At 46.0% G+C, this 17,750-nt stretch overlaps 1 protein-coding gene and 1 pseudogene across 1 annotated transcript in view; both read left to right on the top strand.

Annotated features, from left to right (window-relative positions):
- LOC128347569 (zinc finger protein 208-like) overlaps positions 1-16,602 on the top strand; it is a 42,874-nt pseudogene extending 26,272 nt beyond the window's left edge.
- Positions 4,958-17,750, top strand: part of LOC128347498 (zinc finger protein 420-like) — a 31,776-nt gene continuing 18,983 nt past the window's right edge. Inside the window, exon 1 of the mRNA XM_053302344.1 lies at positions 4,958-5,024. The gene's annotated coding sequence lies outside the window, so the exon portion shown is untranslated. The remainder of the gene's footprint in view (positions 5,025-17,750) is intronic.

Below are 17,750 nucleotides of genomic sequence, written 5' to 3'. Positions count from 1 at the left end.
TGCGCATGCACACCGAGCAATTCTGGTCTGATGCACGCTAGGGTGGCAAGGAAGTGCGCTGCTGGCCCATGGGACCGTTTTTAACCACAGTGCCGGCATGGGAATCGTGGCCAGTAAGGTGGTAAGAGCACTCTTCCCGCTCCTTAAAGTCCTACACATCCGGCCTTCGAACTGTTTCGAAGGCCGGTTTCTGAACCTGTTTGATGTTCTAGGGATAGAATGCTGAATCAGTTCATGCACATCCCTAGTAAATATTATTTATCTTGGGGGTATAGGTTAAGGATCTTAGTTTCATTTGGTATGTAAAAGGGTTAGGGGACATCACTATTAATTGTAACTTTACATGCCACACCTTTTATGCTTCTTAGGATGTTATACTTTGCTCATGCTTGTATTTTATGTATCTTTTCCCACACATTTATCATTTTATGTACCTCTTGCTACACATTTACCATTCTATATGCCTTAAGTCTGTGAATAAAACTTTGAAGTTTAAAAGGTATGGTCATTGAGCTTGGGGTCTGAACATACAAATTAAAAGAGGAAAGAACCTTGCACACCATACAAAAACAACTTGGAATCTTATAAAAAGTATCTCTTGTCATATATTTTAAACAAACTACAAAGATGAGAATGTTACCTCCTGATATTAGATCTCAAACTAGACCCAGCAAAATGTTCCATATTATTATGCTGTGTGATCTGTGGCAACATAATTCTTCAGACAAACTCCAAAACAGCCTTGTATAAAATACCTCTGGGTAAAAAAGCCAACACATTCTAATGCTGCTTAATGACAATAAGAGACATGGGTGGTTCTACTACTTTCAGAATGCAGTCGCTTGATAACAATTCCTTAATTGTATCAAGAACCTCAAGCTCACAGATGGGAGATGTCTGAACAAAAATCTGTTTGATACAGCAAGGATACACATAACTCCATGAATGCAATGCAGCTAAAATCTGAAGGTACATGAATCTAGAGTGCAGAAAGTTCTTCTGTTTTAATTATTTTTACACTCATATCCCATTCTTCCCCCACAGAGCCCAGAGCAGTATGCATGGTCAATTTTTTTCTCACAACAACCCTGTGAGGTCGGTTAGGCTGAGAGATCAGTGACTGGCCCAGAGTCAACCCGTGAGTCTCATGGATGAACGAGGATTTGAACTCCGTCTCTCTGGTCCTACTCCAACACTGTGCCACTACATTATATGGGAGATAAATTCCCATAAAGGGGGAGGATGGGGGGTGGGGAGCAGAGCAGGTCGAAATGGTCAACAATAATGAAATAAACCCTTGGGTTGTGCCGGGTGGGACGTGGGGTGGGGTGGGGTCAGAGTAAGCTTCACTTACAAATTGGTGCTGTTTGGATTGGTCTCTGGATCTGCTCCTCTGTTGGACTGCAACTAGGGCTGTTGTGTTGTCTTTCTGTCTGTCCCCACCCCATAGCCCAGCGAACAGGGGCAAAGTAAAAGCCTGTCAGTTTACATTACATGCATTCATTTCTTTGATCTGACTTGAACATGCTTCATCACCAGGAGATAAAGAAGACGATCTTCTATCTTTGGTACTTTCATCTCACAACTGAAAACATGCATTAGCAGTGTAGCACCTATTACGTAAAGGATGAAGGAGCCCAAACTGAAGGCAACTGGCTTCTGTTGTGGGATTACAAACACAACGGATATTTATGTAACGCTTTCCAACAAAAGTTCCCTAAGCAGTATACATAGCTGTAAATAAATAAATAATGCCCCCGCCCCCATCCCTAAAGGCCTCACAATCCTAAAAAAAGAAACATAGTCTTAGGTTTCATAGGAACATAGTATTATCCCCCAGTGGTGTATCGGGGGGAAACGGCACCCAGGGCCAGCCGCCGCCGCCACCACTCCGCGGGCGACCCACCGCCAAATTGCCACCCGCATGCCCGCCGCCACACTCGGCGGGCGATCCAGGGGGGGCGGCGGGGGGGAAGCCACTTTTTGGCGCCCCCCCCCACATGACCTGGCGGGGTGGCACCCGGGGCACATGCCCCCCTGCCCCCCCTATAGTTACGCCACTGTTATCCCCAGCAACAGCCACTGGAAGGATGCTGTGCTTGGGATGGATAGGGCCAGTTGCTCTCCCCCTGCTAAATAAAGAGAATCACCACTTTTAAAAGGTGCCTCTGTGCTCAGTTAGCAGGGGACAAACGTCCCTTCTTAAAGATGCCCAGGGGCTCCATGGCAAGGCAGCAATTGCAGCCATGAGCCAAGGAGGGAAGAAGGGTTAAAACATCTGTTGCCTTCGGCAGGAGATTGGTTGCCATGGGAATGTGAAAACTGGAAGAGGCCACTTACCCTTTTGATCTTTTACATAAAGGGTGTGCAGCAGTGTTGCCTCTAACAGGGATCCCCAGATGTTGTGGACTACCACTCCCATAATCCCCAGGCAAAGGCCATTGCAGCTGGGGATGCTGGGAGCTGTAGTAAACAACATCTGGGAATCCCTGTTAGAGGAAACAGTGGTGTGAAGCCCAGAAAGGCAGTTCTCCTCTCCCCAGTGGTGGCAGAACAGTGCTCTCTAGGGTTCTTATGTTCTTACACCCTGATGATGGGTGTAGTTTCCTGAGGCACCATCTCATCCTCCTCAGTGAGGTATGTTTCAGTTGGAGCAGCTTGATTTCAAACTGTTATCATAGGCAGGTGTATGCCGTTTGAGGCAATGAACATAGGAAGCTGCCATATATACTGAGTCAGACCATAGGTCCATCTAGCTCAGTATTGTCTGTCTTCACAGACTGGCGGCAGCGTCTCCAAGGTTGCAGGGAGGAATCTCTCTCTACCCTATCTTGGATAGGGTTGATAACGTACTGTATGCTTTGGTAGTTTGTTGGTTCAATTAAAAAATCTTGTCCTATTTAAAAAATAAATATTGTCCTATCTTGGAGATGCCACCAGGGAGGTGACTTTAAACCTTCTGCTCTTCCCAGAGCAGTAGCTCCATCCCTTGAGGGGAATCTCTTGCAGTGCTCACACTTCTAGTCCCCCATTCATATGCAACCAGGGTGGACCCTGCTTAGCTAAGGGGACAAGTCATGCTTGTTACCACAAGACCAGCTGGCTACCTATCCACTGAAATACTTAACCATCAAAACAGCATTTCTTCTGGCAAATTCCTCAGCTCGAGGAGTGCTGGAGCTCGGAGCGCTTAGGTCAGATCCTCTGTTCATATCCTTCAAACAGGATAAAGTCCTCCTGAGCCTGGATGCTCAATACTTATCCAAAGTGGTGTCCCAGTACACGTCTCTCTGGACATCTGCCTTCTGGTGTTCTTTCCTTTGCCTTCTTCAAATCTTGGCATACACTGGAGGTAAGGCAGGTGCTGTCCTTTTACCTTCACTGCACACGCAACAGAGGGAAGCAAGTCTCCTCATGAAGACTGTCAGCCTGGATCAGGTCAGCCATCAAGCAGGCGTACACCCTTGCTAAGAAACACACACCCACACACACCCACACACCATTAGAGCTCACTCTACAAGGGCGAAGGCAAATTCCACTGCCTACCTCCATTGGATCCCATTAGAGGATATCTGCAGGGCCGCTATGTGGAAGGGGCCTCTATCCTTCATCCGCCACTATGCCCTGGGAACCAGATCAAGAGCCCACTCACACTTCCGGAGCAGCAACCCTCTGCACAGTGTTTCAATAGATGCCCGCCTCTCCTGCCATCCTGGTGAGAAGCTTAGTAATCTCCTAAGAAGAAGAAGAATAGGACCATTAACAAGAAAGTCAGGTTGCTTACTTGTAAAAGGTATGGAGGCTGCAAATCCTGCCTTCCCCAGCACTAGGGGGAGTTTTAGCACAGAGTCACTCACTGGTGCAAGAGACCCTGCAAGGGACAGCTCTGCTTAGGAGGGAATCTTATATTAGCGCCACCAGGTGGGAACTGATCTGTAGTCTTCACTCCAGATTCTGTAATACAGCTCTCCATTTAGGAAACAGGAAGGATAGAGTAACAAACTGCTCCAGGATCACGATGAGGTCCAAAATCTGATTTTCTGAGTGTGGTTCTGGCAAAATCAGGACCCAGAAGGAGTCAAGCAAAAGCCATATGTTTGTTGTTTCATGGGATGCTTCCGTAAAAGACTCAGAGAGGTCCCTGTTGCTTGGTGTTCTGTGGGTAAAGGAACAGAAAAAGATGGGGAAAAGACCTTTGGGAGATGGGGTAGTGGTGTACCTGCAGAACAAATGTGCCTTCCTCTTATTCAGCCTTGTAAACACCTTTAAATCTCTAGGGCAAGGCATTAAGTGGCTAGCTCTCTCCTTGATTTCTCTAGAGGATTCAATTTATTTTAAGTATTTACATTCTGCTTTTCAGACAAATCTCCCAAAGCTGATTACATTTTAGAAATTGAACAAAGAATGACACTAAAAGAAACACATTTATATGTTGTGTGCTTTTGGCTTTGTCTCTCTCCTCTCTGGAGATCGAGATGGTCCTTGATTGCTCTATGGTGGCAGCTGGGGGAGGGAACGGGCCATGCAGGGCTACACAACTTCAGCCCCCCTGCAGAAGCTGAACTACAACTCTCATAATCCCTCACTATTGGCCACTGCAGCTGGGGGTGATGGGAGCTGTAGTACCAAAAACCTTTGGAGAGGCTAACTTCTGCAGCCCTGCTTTAGGGCAAGGCATCAAGTGGCTAGTCCTCATTGGTTTCTGGTGGCCCTCCATTGAAAGCAGGGACAGGGGACCTTGCCTCTCCAGCTGTTGTTGATCTGCAGCTGCCATCAACTATTTATCGTGGCAGGAGATGATGGGAATTGTAGTAGCTCAACTCAAGTAAGTTGTCATTGGAGAGCCGAGGTTGCCTGCCTGGGAACTAAGGGTTAAAGCGAACGAAGCTCGATCCTAGAGGAGCAAATAGGAAGAAAGGCATGCGGGGCGGGGGGGGGACTTCCTCTTTCCTGCTCTCCCTCTGCGAAGCGGTCAGGGGTGCTGTTGCGGGGGCTCCTCCAGGGTCCTCCCCCTGCAAGATCTGGTGAGTTTTGAATGCAATCCCACCCGGCATGGCTCCCCGCTTCAGACTTCCTACCTGGGCTCGTGCAGGGGAAGCGAGAGAGAGAAAGCGGGAGCTGGAGGCTGGAGCCCGCCCCTGCTACAGTCAGGTCTCTGGGAGCAAGGCGGCGGGGTTAGGAAGAGAGAGAACTGCCTTCTACCCACCGAGTCAGACCCTCGGTCCATCTAGCTCAGTAGACGCAGACTGAAATCCTGTGCCTTTTTGCGGAGGCGGGGGAGCGCTTTTCTCTCCAAACTCTCCCAGTTTATAAATATACTTAAGTTACCACAGTTGTAGACTTTATGCAGTCAAATCTGCATTTTGAATTGTGCGCAAAGCCAGAGTGAATGGTTTAAACAAACTTCTCTACATATTTCTTTCTCTCCGTCATCTTCTCTTCACTTTCCTGGCCTGTTCGGGTAGTGGAAGGACCCTGCCAGTGGATTCTCAGCCGTCTCTTCTTTCTGTTGGAGGCTAAGAGACTCCATTACCACCAGATCTGGTAGGGGGGCTGGCTGAAGGAGGAGAGTGGAGGACGGACAGATACTTGTGTTCCTGGCAAAGTCGCCTGGTCCTGAAAGAGTCTCTCCTTCCTTTGCCTTCTGTCAAAGCTGCCGGCTGGGAAAGCTTTGAAGGCCACTCCTGATGGCTTGAATCTTGCTAACTGGGCAGGGAGGCAACTCTGAGAATGTTCAGATATTTAGCAGGGAGGGAGCATGTATGCCTCTTCATCCCAGGAGAGGGTCTTTTCCAGTGGCTGATGCCAGTATCTACACTGTGTCTTTTTGTAAAACTTGGCGCTCCTTCGGGACAGGGAGCCATCCCTCCCCACTTTCTTTTGCTATATAAACCAACCATTTTTGTTGAAAAGAGGAATTTAAAGATAATAACCATTCAGGGGGAAATCCTTCACCCTTCTCAAGCCACCTTACCTTAAGGATCCTTCTGGATTGTGTAGAGAAGATCATGTGATCTCATTGTGTGCTCTCAAGGGTGGAAATGTTTTCTTTTTCTTTCAGGGTGACTTTTGAGGCTGCTCATTTCACTGAGGAGGAGTGGGCTGTGCTGAATCTAGATCCAAGTTCAAATGCCCCACAATGATGACACTCATGGTGTGGCTTCAGACAACTCAGCTGAAGCCATTTCCCCGCCCTGGTACATTCTAAGTGGATTGTGTCTTGTGGATTGTGTCTCCCTCTCACAATCTATTATTTATTTATTTATGTATTAGAATCTAGTGGCTAGAACAGCTTCTTAGGTACTGTTGCATAGTTATAGAATTGCAACTTTGGTCTATTTCATTTATAGCCTGCTTTCCAAAGCGATGGCGACTTATGAAATCACCATTTTCTTTTTTAAACAATTATCTCCCACTCTTCCTCCAAGGAGCCTAGAGTGGAGTACATGGTTATGTTTATCCCCGTAACAACCCTGTGGGGTAGGTTAGGCTGAGAGCTAAGTGACTGTCCCAGAGTCATCCAGTGAGGTTCATGGCTGAACGGAGATTTGAACTCTGTCCGAATCCCACTCTGTAGCCACTTTACCATGTTTCTTTGTGTCTTCTGTAACACTTAGAAAGCGCTAAGTCCTTTGGTTTGCAACTCCAGATATTTCTGGTCTCAGTCCCACACTAATTCTTGTGCCCGTACCCAGTGGGGCTTGTTCTTTCCAGTAGCTATGCATAGAACTGAAGGAGGCATCCTGAGAACTGGGCATACCCAGAATTGAGATATATGTTCAACCAATGAAAGCCAGCAGCATTTCTATTCAGAAGTTGACTGGGCAGGTCTGCTCTGTCTATAAACTCCATACTTAGTTTAGCTGGATTTTTATACCTTTTGGACAAATTCATGGAGAAGCAGAGGGCTATCACAAGATATTTGGTGTGAAAAATTCTGAGTACCAATAGTAACTCTAAGTAAAATTAAGAAACTGTTCAATTGTAACTATAAATGCTTATGTTATGAGTCATATGCCACTTTGAGGTCTTCTCATTTTTACCTCAGCCTAATGCACACAGGTCTTCTGAGGATAAACACGAGGTACCCCATTCTGAACAAATTTAAACACCTCGATACCGTACACAATGTGAACACTAATGCAGATCCTTTCTTTAAAAGTTTAAATTAACATTCAGCTTCACTTTCTTAATGTAAGTTCTGATTGTAGAAACAAGTCAAAAGCGTACTTGAGGTTTGCTTGGTTTCAACAAGTCTCAAGGGTTTCCTGTCTGTGTCAGAGAGGAAAGCTGGGCCCTGCTGATTTGGAAATGTCACAGATATATATAATAATAAGTTTATTTTATTAAAAGATATAAATCTTTTATATATATCTCTGTGAGATATAAGTTGGGGCCTGTCTATGGGGACCATTAAATCCAAGTAATTCACACCAGACAAGGCGGCCTTGGAGCTGGTGTTGAAATTGCCCAGTATAACTAGCCTGGGGTGTTAACACAGTCCTTGCACTCACTGAGTACAAGGCTCTAGTTTCTATGACTAGCAACTCCCTTCAGTTTGTTTAGCAAAAGTTGCAAGCAAGGCTTCAGCTGCCTTGAACAGCCTTTCAGGGATTGACTTGGGCCCTACCTCAGGATAACCTGTGTCCAAGTGATGTCTAAGAACATAAGAAGAGCCCTGCTGGATAAGGCCCATCTAATCCAGCATCCTATTTCACACAGTGGTCCACCAGATGCCACTGGAACTGGAAGCCAGCCACAGGCAGGAGTTTAGGGTGTCCCCTCTCTCCTGCTGTTACTCCCCTGCAACTGGTACTTGGAGGCATCCTGCCTTTGAGGCTGGAGGTGGCCAATAGCCCTCCAACTAAGTTAGAATAGGAGAAGTATGTCTCCCTGAAGAAAGTTGGAGACTCAACAAACTGATTTTTTCTACTCCTGGAGTAAGCCATGAGAAGCTGGAAGGCTAGGCTAGCTACTGTCTTCCCCATCTCTTGGTTTTGGGGTAGTCAACCTCTCTTTCTCCCGTCTCTCCTCTTAAGCCCAGGCCCTTACCGCTTTGTACAAATACACCACCCTTTTGTTTGGGAATTGCTGGCCTGTGCCTAATTCACCTAATTCTAAAATTCCCCATGACATAGTTTCTCGGGCTCATGGCTGTAAAGAAGGGGGTCGCCCTAGAGTTAGCATCCAACCCTGTCAGGAGCACCATTTCATGGGAGACTCAACACCACTCTGTGGCAACCCTCTGTTAGCTCAGGGAGGAAGGTTGTGAGGGACCAAGTGTGCAAGAAATACAAACACGAATACAAACTGGGGAGATTCCCAAGGGGGTGGTTAATAGGAACATAGGAAGCTGCCATATATTGAGTCAGACCATTGGTCTATCTGGCTCAGTACTGTCTTCAAAGACTAGCAGCAGCTTCTCCAAGGTTGCAGGAAGGAATCTCTCCCATCCCTATTTTGGAGAAGCCAAGGAGGGAACTTGAAACGTCTGCTCTTCCCAGAAGGACTCCATCCCCTGCGGGCAATTTCGTACAGTGCTTACACTTCTAGTCTCCCATTCATATGCAGCCAGGGTGGACCCTGCTTAGCTAAGGGGACAAGTCATGCCTGCTACCACAAGACCAGCACAGGAGTCAGTGTTTAACATAATCTGAAGGGAAAGTCTTCAACCGACTGTATATTGTTCAGGTTAACAGAAGAAGAAAAGGAAGCGTAGTTTTGCTGTGAGGGGGACAGTTTGCAGTAAAACAAGATGAAATCCTGGTTGTGATCCACCCTCACATTGAACCTGGGTTGCTGCTGGCTTGAGAGCCTGCCGTATCACCCTGTATCTCAGTAAAACAGGGCAGGTTGGCTTTGTTGTTCTTTCATGGTCAGAACAGTAACGAAGGGCTCTTAATTGATACAAGGCTTCTTTTTTCTATCGCCCTCCTGATCAAAACTCTGACATGACTGAGAGTCGCGGAAGGAAATCAGGGAGGCATCAAAGAGAGACAGAGCTGTAATAATGGGCGACTTCAGTGATCCATGACTAGACTGGGTAAATTCACAGCCAAGTAATGAAAAAGAGGCCAAATTTCTAGATACGCTGCATGATTGTGCCCTAGAAGGGTTGGTCATGGAACCAACCAGAGAGGAGGCAACCTTGGATGGTGCACAGGACCTGGTGCGAGATGTCAGTGTCATGGAACCTGTAGGGAATAGTGACCATAGTGTGATCAAATTCAACATACTGTACATGTGGGGAGAGAATCACCAAGGAAGTCTAACACAGACATGTGGAACTTCAGAAGAGGAAGCTTCTCTTAACTGAAGAGTTTGGCAAACAGAAAAATGAAACAGAAAATCAGCGAAATTGACTCACTCCAGAATGCATGGAGTTTATTTAAAACCACAATAGTAGAAGCCCCATCTTATATATTGGGTAGTGGGGATTCCATATGCAGATAGGGGGGAGGAGGCCTGTGATGGTTCTCGTTCTCCCTCCCTCCCTCTCTCTCCCTCTCTCTCCCTCTCTCTCTCTCTCTCTCTCTCTCTCTCTCTCTCTCTCTCTCACACACACACACACACACACACACACACACACACACGATAGTGGGCAGGGGTCTGCGAAGAGAGGGGTTGTGAGGGAGGAAAGAGTGCCCGTTCAGGAGAAGGAGGCTGCCATTGTATGAATTAGATGAGGAAGCCAGATGAACAAGATCTGTTAACTCAGAGAAGGAGGGGGGAGGAGGAGAGAAAGAAAGAAAGAAAGAAGGGAGGGGAAGAAAGTCAGGAAGAGTGAGTGGAGGAGAGAGAAAGAAAGAAAAAGAAGGGAGGGGAAGAGAGAAAGAAGGAAGGGTGAGGGATAGGCCCAAGCTTGTTAGTGGCCTGATGGGAATGAGCAGCCATAGTGGTGCCTATTGGCAGCAAGGAAGGGCCAGGTCAACCACTGCTGCTGTTTCGGGCTACCAAGGCCATTGGCAGAGGCAGGCAGGCAGGCAAGGGACGGGTGTAGGCCTGTCAGCGGCCTGAGGGGAATGAGCGGCCATGGCGGTTGCCAGTGTTTCCTCTAACAGGGATTCCCAGATGTTGTTGACTACAACTCCCCTAACCCCCAAGCAAAAGCCATTGCAGCTGGGAATTCTGGGAGTTGTAGTCAACAACATCTGGGAATCCCTGTAAGAGGGAACACTGGTAGTGGCGATAGCAAGGAAGGGCCCAGTCAATCACTGCTGCTGCTGCTCCTGTGGGGAAGAGCAGGAGTGGGGCCTGGGTGGGGATGGGGGGAAGTCTCTGGGGATTGGGGGCTGCAGCTTGGCCATTAGGTGCCAGCAATGCTGCAGCCATGGCCAGGAGGGTGAGGGTGAGGGAGTAAAGGAATGGAGGAGTGACCAAGAGGGGTGAGGGGAATGGAAGCAACCAGATGGAGGAGGAGGAGCAAGAGTGCAGCTCAGGTGAGGGTGGAGAGATCTGTGAGGTGAGGGGGGCTGTGGCAGGGGGTGAGGGGAGCAATAAAGTATTAGTGGGCAGATACTCTGTGTGGGATAAGGTAGTTAGAATGTAAAATATTGTCTACCAAAAAGGAGGAAAGGTACCACCAAGTCCAGAAGGATGCCAGCATGGCTAGCAAGTAAAGTCAAGGAAGCTGTAAAGGTGAAGAAGACTTCCTTCAGAGATTGGAAGGCCTGGCAAAAGAAATGCAAAGAGACAATAAGGGAAGTGAAAAGAGTATGAGGAACATTTAACTAAAAGCAGCAAGGGGAATAACAAAAACTTCTTTAAATAAATATGAAGCAGGAAACCTGCCAGGGAAGCGGTTGGTCAGTTAGATGATGAGGGAGTGAAAGGGATTATTAAGGAAGATATGGAGACCGTAGAAGAAGCTAAACAAGTTCTTTGCATTTGTCTTCATGGTAGAGGATATTGAGCATATACCTGTGCCTGAACCAAGCTTCCCAGGGACAGAGGCTAAAGAACTGGAAAGAGATGACGTAGTAAACTGTCTGGAAAAATTAAGAATTAACAAATCGCCAGGGCCAGATGGCATCCATCTGAGAGTCCTTAAAGAGCTGAAATGTGAAATTGCCGACCTCTTGCAAAAATATGACTTATCCCTACATTCAGGCTCTGTACCAGAGGACTGGAAAGTAACCAATGTAATATACCAGTTTTCAAAAAGGAATCCAGGTAGAATCCGGGAAATTACAGGCTACCTAGCTTAACATATGGGCTGGGCAAATTGATGGAAAGCATTCTCAAGGATAAAATTGTTAAGCATATAGAATGGGCACTGCTGAAGGAGAACCAGCATGGCTTCTGAAAAGATAAATCTTGCCTCACTGACCTTTTGGAGTTCTTTAAGAGTGTCTACAGGCATGTGGATAAAGGTGATCCTGGTGACATAGTATACTTGGACTTTCAAAAAGCTTTTGACAAAATTCCTCATCAAAAACTGGAGAAAACGTAGCAGTCATGGGATAAGGGCATAGGTTCGTGTGTAGACTGGTAACTGGTTGAAGGGCAGGAAACAGAGGGTAAGTATAAATGGACAGTTTTCACAAGGGAGGGAAGTAAGAAGTGGGGTCCCCCAGGGATATGTACTGGGACCAGTGCTCTTTAACTTGTTCATAAATGATCTGGAAGTTGGGGTAAGCAGCGAAGTGGCCAAATTTGCAGATGACACTAAACTATTTAGGTTAGTGAAATCCAAAACAGATTAACAGGAGCTCCAAAGGGATCTCTCCAAATTGGGGGAGTGGGTGACAAAATGGCAAATGTGCTTCAATGTAAGCAAGTATAAAGTGATGCATATTGGGGCAAGAAAACCCCATTTTCACATATATGCTGATGGAATCTGAGCTCTCAGTGACTGACTAGTGGACAGATCTTGGGGTTGTGGCAGACAGCTCATTGAAAGTGTCAACACAATGTGTAGCAGCTGTGAAAAGGCCAATGCCATTCTTGGAATAATTAGGAGGGAGAGTGAAAATAAAACGGCTAATATCTTAATGCCCTTATACAAGTCTATGGTATGTCCACATCTGAAGTACTGTGTACTGGTTCTGGTCAGCATACCTTAAATACATGGCTGCTCAAGTTCGGCCCTGCTGAAGAAGTTGGCCTATAACTCCCATAATCCTTGGCTATTGGCTGCAGTGGCAGGGGATTATGGGAGTTCTAGTCCAAACACAGCTGGGGAGCCGAAGTTGAGCTGGCCTGCTTAAAAAGGACATTCTGGAACTGGTGCAGAAGAGGGCTCCCAAGATTATCAGCTGCCTACAGCACCTTCCTTATGAGGGAAGACTACAACACCTGGGGTTTTTCAGTTTAGGGGAAAAAACCTGAGGGGAGACATGACAGAGGTCTATAAAATTATGCATGGTCTGGAGAGATATAAAATTTTCTCCCTAGTAACATTAGAACCAAAGGCCATCCCATGAAACTGATGACCAAGAAATGTAGGACAAAAGGAACTACTTTTTAATGCAGCAAATAATTAACCTATGGAATTCTCTGCCACAATATATGGTCACAGTCAACAGCGTGGATGGCTTTAAGAAGAGCTTAGATAAATTCATGGAGGGCAAGTGTATAAAGGGCTACAGTTGCAGGGGAGCAATAGTAGGAAAGAGGAATGCCCTCAGCGATCTTGTCTGTGGGCTTCTCAGAGGCATCTGGTGGGCCACTGTGTGAAACAGGGTGTTTGGCCTGATCCAGCCAGGCTTTTCTTATGTTCTATCCCATGACCAGTTTTCTCTCTTGATTCCAGCAGCTGATATGTGGGACAGCGAGAATGAGGAAAAGCCCCATGGAGGATTGTTTAGAGTTGATGGATGGGAAAAGAGGGTACAGCAGAGAATGAAAACAGAAGCAAAACAGAATACAAGGCATGGTTCTTCTTCTCAGCATAGTGAGGTTTTTGAAAACAAAATCCAAGAAGAAGTGGAGAAAGAGTGAGAGAGAAACCTGTATCCTGAGAGTGGGAAAAGCTTCTGTTCAGAACCAAATATCCATCCTCATTGTGAAATGTGCACTAGAGAGAACCCATATCAATGTTTGGAGTGTGGAAAGAGCTTCAGCCAAGCTTCACACCTTATCTTGCATCAAAGTATTCATACAGGGGGGGAACCATATAAATGTCTGGAGTGTGGAGTGAGCTTCAGTGTGAGCACGTCATTTACCACCCATCAAAGAATTCACACTGGAGAAAAACCGTATGAATGCTTGGAATGCAAAAAGTGCTTCAGCCAAGTGAACAGCCTCATAGTACATCAAAGAACCCACAGTGGAGAGAAACCATATGAATGCATGGAATGTGGAAAGAGCTTCAGTACGAGTGGAAGCCTTAGAACACATCAGAGAATTCATACAGGGGAGAAACCACATAAATGCTTGGAGTGTGGAAAGAGCTTCAGCCAAGCTTCACACCTTATCTTGCATCGAAGAATTCATACAGGGGAGAAACCACATAAATGCTTGGAGTGTGGAAAGAGCTTCAGTGTAAGTGGAAACCTCAGTACACATCAGAGAATTCATAGAGGGGAGAAACCACATAAATGCTTGGAGTGTGGAAAGAGCTTCAGCCAAGCTTCACATCTTACTTTGCATCAAAGAATTCATACAGGGGAGAAACCATATAAATGCATGGAGTGTGGAAAGAGTTTCAGCCAACCTTCACATCTTACCTTACATCAAAGAATTCATACAGGGGAGAAACCACATAAATGTTTGGAGTGTGGAAGGAGCTTCAGTGACGGTGGATCATTTGTCATCCATCAAAGAACCCACACTGGAGAGAAACCATATGAATGCCTGGAATGTGGAAAGAGCTTCAGTGCAAGTGGAAGCCTTAGAACACATCAGATAATTCATACTGGGGAGAAACCATATAAATGCTTGGAGTGTGGAAAGAGCTTCAGCCAAGCTTCACAGCTTATGTTGCATCAAAGAATCCATTCAGGGGAGAAACCATATAAATGCTTGGAGTGTGGAAAGAGCTTCAGCCAAGCTTCACACCTTACTGTGCATCAAAGAATCCACACTGGAGAGAAACCATATGATTGCTTGGAGTGTGGAAGGAGCTTCAGCCGAGCTTCACACCTAACTGTGCATCAAAGAATCCACACTGGAGAGAAACCATATGAATGTTTGGAGTGTGGAAAGCGCTTCAGCCGAGCTTCACACCTTACTTTGCATCAAAGAATCCACACTGGAGAAAAACCACATGAATGCTTGGAGTGTGGAAAGAGCTTCAGCCAGGCTTCACACCTTACTGTGCATCAAAGAATCCACACTGGAGAGAAACCGTATGAATGCTTAGAGTGTGGAAAGACTTTCAGCCAAGCTGTACAGATTACTTTGCATCAAAGAATCCACACTGGAGAGAAACCATATGAATGTTTCGAGTGTGGAAAGAGTTTCAACCAAGCTTCACACCACACTGGAGAGAAACCACATGAATGCTTGGCATGTGGAAAGAGCTTCAACCAGGCTTCACACCTTACTGTGCATCAAAGAATCCACACTGGAGAGCAACCATATGAACTAGCTTAACCCATGCAGAGCATCTGCACACTAGTACTTGACTGCTCCCCTCATCCCTTCCATAGCCCCCCTCACCTCAGAGATCTCTCCACCCTCACCTGAGCCACACGCCTGCTCCTCCATCCCATAGCTTCCACCCCCCTCACCCCTCTAGGTTGCGGCTGCAGCATTGCTGGCACTATTAGCCAAGCTGCAGCCCCCTATACTGAGACCTTCCCATCCTCACCCGAGCCCTGCTCCTTCTCCTCCCAACAGGAGCAGCAGCAGCAGTTGATTGGCCCTTCCTCGCTGCCGCCACCACCACGACTGCTCGTTTCCCTCAGGCTGCTGACAGGCCTAGGCCTGTCCCTCACCCTTCCTTCTTTCTTTCTTCCCCTCCATTTGTTTTTCTTTCTTTCTCTTTCTCTATCTCTCTCCCTTCCTGAGTTAGATCTTGTTCATCTTGTTTCCTCATTTAAGTCACACAATAGCAGCCTCTTTCTCTTGAAGGGGCTCTTTCCTCCCTCATGACCTCTCTCTTTGCAGACTCCTACCGACTATCCTTTTTATATATATAGATAGATTCCTCTCCTCTACAATTGAGAACATCTTCCGGCCAGCAGCAGTTGCATTCCGACTGTCCTTAACCATCACAGGCCTCCTCCTCCCTATCTGCATATGGAATCCCCACTGCCCAATCCCCACAGTACCACAGGCTCCTCCTCCCTATCTGCATATGGAATCCCCACTGCCCAATCCCCGCAGTACCACAGGCTCCTCCTCCCTATCTGCATATGGAATCCCCTCTGCCCAATCAGGTTCTTCTGCTCGTGAACTCTCACGAGAGCTGCCATACATGGGATTAGCCATGGGCATGCCTTAGAAAATTAGAGAGAGAGAGATGCTTTAAATGCAAAAAGGGCTTCAGCTGTGCTGTCAGGTTCACAGAACATCAAAGAACCCACAGTGGAGAGAAATCACATAAATGCTTGGAGTGTAGAAAGAGCTTCAGTGATGGTGGAAACTTTACTACAAATCAAGGAACCCACACTAGAGATAAACCATATAAATGTTTGTAGTATGGAAAGAGCTTCAGTGTGAACAGAACATTTACCATCCATCAAAGAACCCACACTGGATAGAAACCGTATGAATGCTTGGAGTGCAAAAAAAAGTGCTTCAGCCAAGCTGTCAGGTTCACAGTGCATCAAAGAGCCCACAGTGGGGAGAAACCACATCAATACTTGAAGTGTACTGGAAGATGAGGCAGCTAATACTTCTTGGGGTCACAGATCTTGGAATGTATTTGGGGAGAAGACTGGAAGACCCATTCCACTTGCACCTTGTCAAGCTGGTATGTACTACCTGGTACTTTACCAAGAGATGAAGAAGAAGAATTACAAGGCCTAACAAGTCCTGTCAAAAGTGGGGGATTGGCTATTTTGATGGGATCCAGGTAGCCAGATCAACACAAAATATTAGATTTCTAACTACTATGGAAATAGGGAACGCAAAGAGCCAATGAGAAGCTTGGGTGCAATGAGTGGAAATCAATCAGGGCCTAAGAAGAAAAAATGGAGAAGTTTGGTTTTTGGAATATAAAAATGTAAAATCAGCAGGAAAACAGGGATTCCCCCCACCCTTTGTTCCCTTACATTTTACCTTTTCCTTCTTGCACATTTTTCCTTTGTTTCTCTTGGACCTTCTCTCTCTCTCTGTCTCTCTCTCTCTCTCTCTCTCCCCAAGATGCTGTTTCTTTCAGAAACCTTTCCCCCTCTTTCTTTCTCTCCTTCACAATGATCATTCTTACTAAGTCTCAAGTATTCTGAATTTATTTTATTTTATTGAGCAGCCTGAAAACAAGCTGTCAGAAGAGTAAATATGATTTATTTCAGAGGTATACGTTAAGGATCTTGGATCCATTTAATGTAGAAAAAGGTTAGGGGACATCACTTTTCATTCTAGCTTTACACGCCACACATTTTATGCTTCTTAGAATGTTATAGTTTGCTCACGATCGCATTTTATGTGTCTTTTTCACACATTTATTATTCTGTATGCCTTAAGTCTATGAATAAAAGGTATGGTCATTGAGTTTGGGGTGTGATCATACCAAGGCGGCAGCATGGGGGGTGGGGACAGCTGGGCCCAACTAGAAGTGCAGATGCTCTGCGCCCGGGTCCACTAGTTGTTTAATTCAAAGAGGAAAGAAGCTTGCACATCATACAAAAACAACTTGGAATTTTATAAAACTTTATCTCTTGTCATATATCTTAAATGAACTACATAGATGAGAGTTTTACATCCTGATATTAGATCTCAAACTCTACCTAGCAAAACATTCCATATTACTTAAGCTGTGTGATCTGTGGCAACATAATTCTTCAGACCCCCCCAAAAACCTTGTATAAAATACCTCTGGGTAAAAAACCCAACATATTCTAATGATGCTGCTTAATGACAATAAGAGACACGGGTGGCGCTACTGCTTTCAGAATGCAGCTATTTGATACAGATATGATAACAATTCTATAATTGTATCAAGAACCTCAAGCTCACAGACATGAGATGTCTGCACAAAAATCTGTTCGATAAAGCAATGATACATAACCCCATGAATGCTATGCAGCTGAAATCTGAAATCACATGACTCTATAATGCTGAAAGGACTTCTATTTTATTTTATATTTACATTTATATCCCACTCTTCCCCCAAAGAGCCCAGAGCAGTATGCATGGTCAAATTTCTTGTCACAACAACCCTGTGAAGTAGGTTAGGCTGAGAGATCAGTGATTGGCCCAGAGTCAACCTGTGAGTCTCATGGCTGAATGAGGATTTGAACTCTGTCTCTCTGGTCCTACTCCAATACTCTGCCACTACATCAAATGAAAGAGAGAAATTCCCATAGAGGAGGAGGATGGCGGGGGTGGGGGGAAGCAAAGCAGGTCTAAATGGTCAACAATAATGAGGAAATAAACCCATGGGTTGTGCCGGGTGGGGCGTGGGGTGGGGATCAGAGTAAGCTTCACTTACAAATTGGTGCTGTTTGGATTGGTCTCTAGATCTGCTCCTCTTTTGGACTGCAACTAGGGCTGTTGTGTTGTCTTTCTGTCTGTCCCCACCCCGTAGCCCAGGGAACAGGGGCAAAGTAAAAGCCTCAGGTTTACATTACATGCTTGCATTCTTTTCCTTGATCAGACTTGAACATGCTTCATCACCAGGATGTAAAGTAGGCAATCTT

Source organism: Hemicordylus capensis, chromosome 2, assembly GCF_027244095.1.
Source record: "Hemicordylus capensis ecotype Gifberg chromosome 2, rHemCap1.1.pri, whole genome shotgun sequence".
Classification (NCBI taxonomy): Eukaryota; Metazoa; Chordata; class Lepidosauria; order Squamata; family Cordylidae; genus Hemicordylus; species Hemicordylus capensis.
This window is presented reverse-complemented; position numbering and strand designations above follow the sequence as displayed.